We start from the raw sequence: 4,453 nt of genomic DNA on the forward strand, positions 1-4,453 counted from the left end.
GGTGTATTACAACTGGTTTACTTTCCTTTGTGTTTTAGAAATGGCTTCTTTTAATCCCTAATGGATGGAATTCATTTTTTATCTATATATTCTTCTTTTTGTATAGCAAGTTGCCTGGAAATTTATTCATTTTGTTAAAATAGGCGAATGAAGATGAGACTGTACTCCTGCAGGGTTGTTTTTATTTATTTATTGATATTTTTTCTTTACCTTTTTTATGACAAAGCCATGATTTCACATCGGCTGCAGACATCGGAGGCCGTTGGTAAATTGTTTTGCAGATGAAGGCGACGGCAAGCAAAGGAAGTTATCAGCTGTATGCGTCTCCCTCTCTGAGCAACATAGTGTCAGCCGTCTCTCTGATAGGAACCTTCTCCTTCCTTCACTGACTGTCGCCTCCCCCCTTCCCCCACTGGAGGAGAGCTCTCAGCTCCAACTCCAACCACTTTCCCATTATGCAAATGATTTCCCTGCAGAAAAGCTCCACGGCATGTGCCCATCAATTCAGCGAGGCCTCCAGTTTGAATACATACATTTTTTTTCTCTCTCCTCTCCCTCCCTCAACTCTCTGCAGCCCTCCTCCCCCGTTCCTCCCTTTCTAATTCTGAAAAGGAGGTCTATTTCTGATGCATAGAGCTGGTGTTCACATTGCTGTGGTGGGGGGAGAAGAGGGGAATAGAAAGAAGTCTTACCCAATCGATTTATACAGCGTCCTTTGAAGAATACTCTTCTTTCTGTGGTGAGAAGTGAAATCATACAAATGTAGGGGGGGATACTGGCTGTAAAAAAAGAAAAGAGTAACCTCATCCAGGTGCGGTTTGTTTAAAGCTTCCACATTGCCATTCGAAATGCATGCGTCGCACACCAATAAAGTTGCGCGGCACATTTGATTAACTTCTCAGCTGCCCTAAAGGTATCCGGCCTTAAGACCTCGCTGGCGTTTAATCCTCACTTCCACAGAAAATTTCTGGAATAAGGAAATCAAAAACATCTCCATTCTCTGCCTTGCCACTGGCAAAGAGGCCATCTGCAAACTCAATGCATAGTGATCAGCATTAAGTCTATTTCTGATACTCTCCCACATCCTGTCCGCATGAGAGAGAGTTTTAATGTTGACTTTATGCCGAGAGCTCAACATCACATGGGCAAATAAAAAAATCGTCCTTATACATTTCCTTTAACTGGAAGCTCGCATTTAGTAGCTTTCGGTTTTTGTGTGGAAGGAGGAACTGTCAATCCGGTTCTGCACACATCATCCACCTTCACCTATAGACTAAGAAAGTAGCAGCAGGAGGTTTTTACGCCAGCAGTATTGTGGTATGTATGGGCCAAAGACAGCAGTTGCATTTTTAATAAGTGCACCACCTTGCAGTAAATTGAGGCGGTCTTACTTAGTTAGCTATAGCTGAGCATTAATGTTCTGACTGCTGATTTGTTTTTTGTTTTTTTTAGTAAAATAGAGCAAAAATGTTTCTTATCCAGATTTGCTTTCCAGTAAACTCATGCAAACATACATAAGAGATTTCAAAAGGGAGGCTAAACAAAGAAATATACTTAAAAAAAGACAAAATGATTTCAAAAACTCATAAAAGCAAAAAAGAAAAAAAGGTTATCAATAATTCAGTTAGAAGCAAATACATGCAATTAAAATGCAAGTTCCTGAACCTTTCACCCAGGTGTTACAGAGTTTTCCCTCAGGAACTGACACAGAGTTTCATCTTTGACTCTAACCCAAGAACTAATTTAAGTTAATATCACACACACACGCACACACACGCACACAGACTACAGTGGCTAGACTATATAATGATTTTCAATGTTGATGTCTTGTGTACTGGACCTAACACAAAAAGAAAACCTCAGAAATTGTCAAATGCCCAAATAAAAGCTGGATTTTACCCCAGAGTAAAGAAAAATAAAATTTTTCTTCAGAGCAGTGCATATTAATGGTTATTTGGATTTATCTCAGATTTTTATGTGTGTTGAACTGAAATTAATTGGACTAATTTAATCCAAATCCTATCAAACTGGGCATCAATTGCTCCCATAGTCTGAAAATATTTTGAACTCACCCAAAGTCAAACACTAACTCACAATATCTAAAGCAAACCATGAAAGACTGAGGTCTCAAGGTTTCCCAGAACATTTCTTTTATGCAGATGACACACTTCAGAGTCTGGGAACCTAAAAAGATCTCATATGTTGAAGGAAGATGGGAGAATATTGTGAGTTAAAAAAAGAAAACATAATGTGTTAAACATTTTTTCTAAGATTGTAATTGTTTAGTAAATTGTGTAGGTATTTTAGTTTAGTCTTAAGTTCTTATTGGCCTTTTTGTGTGATCATTTTGTTAAACTAAAGGAAGAATATGCTATAAATTGCTGCCTGTAAAATCAGCGTTAGCTGCTGAGATCTCGCGTGTAATCTGTTCAATGTCTGTAAAAAAGAAAATACACAAACCCTGCATGGTCTGCACATTAGTTCTCCCTGAAGTCTCCTGCCTAATCCAGCTGCTGAAGGCAATTTTGAAAGGACTGGCGAGAGTGTTGAATTGCTGAAACACAGTCAATAGAATTCAAATCTGCAGTTTGCCATAAGCGATACAGAGGACCAAGCAATCTCTTGTCAGAGAAGACTAAAATGAAAGTCTTTGGCCCATATGCAATGCACCCTGTGTGGAAAGATGCGCAGTGAAACACTTCATGCCCACAGTAATGGAAGCTGTCCACAGGAGGCGGAAGAAAGTGAATCCAGGACAGGAATAATCTGCAGAAGACTTCACATTGGGGCACAGATCTAAATTTTAGCAGACCTATTAGCCTCAACATACAACAAGAGCTGCAATGACGTAAATCAGAGTATAGTAAAATGATTAAAATCACAAAGTATTCAGGGGCCAAGATTTTTCCAAAGATATTGTAGTGAATTATTTCTCTTTCACCTATAGGAATAGGAAAAAAAAAAACATGATACGTTTTAGCGTTTGCAGTCTCTTAACCTTTTGGGCTCATTATTTTATGCATTTCAAGTCTATGAAACAAATTTTCTTCTATGAACTTTGCTGATGGATTGGTGTGCACAAGTTGCTAGATGTTTTTTTTATGAGATGGAAATAAAAGCAAAAGGGAAACTGAAGAAAAAATAGTTTTGCTCTACTTGACATTTTCAGTTTAAGAAGATATAAACTTGACTATTCTAAAAAGATACATAGAGTGTTGGGAAATTCAGCCAAGGCCACAAGTGGCCCACGGGTCGCACTTTGGACACCTCAAAATCTAATTGAATTGTTTTTTTATTTTTTGCACGACTGGAAAATTGAAGTCGTTCTCCATCCAGTTTAGCTAAGATCTTCCGTTTCTAGAAGTTCAAAACTGGCGGAGAGGAAATGGCTTACTTGTTCACTTCTTGTTTTATGAACTGGGGACTTTGCTCTACATTTAGTCATTCATGCAGTGATGGTGTTCAGCCACATTGTGGCCACAGCTGCCCTGTGGCAGACTGACAGAAGCGAAGCTGCCGTTCAGCCGGCGAAGCGGGTGAAGTGTCTCGTCCAAGAACACAACAGTAAAGTGAGTGAGATGGACAGGGCAGGAATTTCTTTTTGGAAATCAAAATTCTCCTCTTTCCATTTAGACCATTTACCTATATTGATATAAACATTAATTAGACCTTTGTGACATCAGTATAATGGCACAAAACATAATAAACAACAGTTGGTGCATTGCAGGTTGAGAAGAAGAAAGCTCAGAGCTACTAAAAAGCCTCCTTCCAAATATATAATAAAATGCATAACCAAAACAAGTGAGATAATAAATATAATTAAAAGAAGAGAAAATAACATAAAAAGCATTTTCTGCAATAAATGGACTTGGCAGGCTGTTCAATTTGAGTGAAGTGTGTTTTCACACCTCCTTCACTTCTGGCCCCGTCTTACGATAAGGTATGAAAGCATACGAGAAGAAAGCAGCTATTTTTGGCTGATTGCGCTTGATGTGTTATAGTGAGCTGATAATTAAGGGAATTGCTTCTTTTCAGACTAAACGAAAGTAGAAAATCAGTCAAAACCGATCCTAAATCTGTCATTTTGGTTTCTTTTGTTTGTCTACTGCGACTTCTCCCACTGCATGCAGGACAAAGTGCGGAAAAAAAATCTGTGCAGAATGAAGAGGTATGGACATAAAAGGTAGACAGCTGCTGCACAGGACAATTTATGTTATTCTGAACCGCGTTTTACTCCAGTGGACAAAGAACCGTTTGCAGGAAACAGAGAAGCAGCGTGTTGGGACCACGAGGTACCAAAACAATTTGTTCAGCATGAACTAAATAAAAACTGCCCGTTTCTCACAAGGCATCACCTGAGAATAAGGCGAGAAACAGCTGAATATTTCAGTTCTTGACAACCCAATTTTTTTATTTATTAATTTTTTGTTAGACTCTCAAGATGACGATTTAA

This window comes from Poeciliopsis prolifica, unplaced genomic scaffold (assembly GCF_027474105.1).
Source record: "Poeciliopsis prolifica strain line A6 unplaced genomic scaffold, Auburn_PproV2 SCAFFOLD020, whole genome shotgun sequence".
NCBI lineage: Eukaryota > Metazoa > Chordata > Actinopteri > Cyprinodontiformes > Poeciliidae > Poeciliopsis > Poeciliopsis prolifica.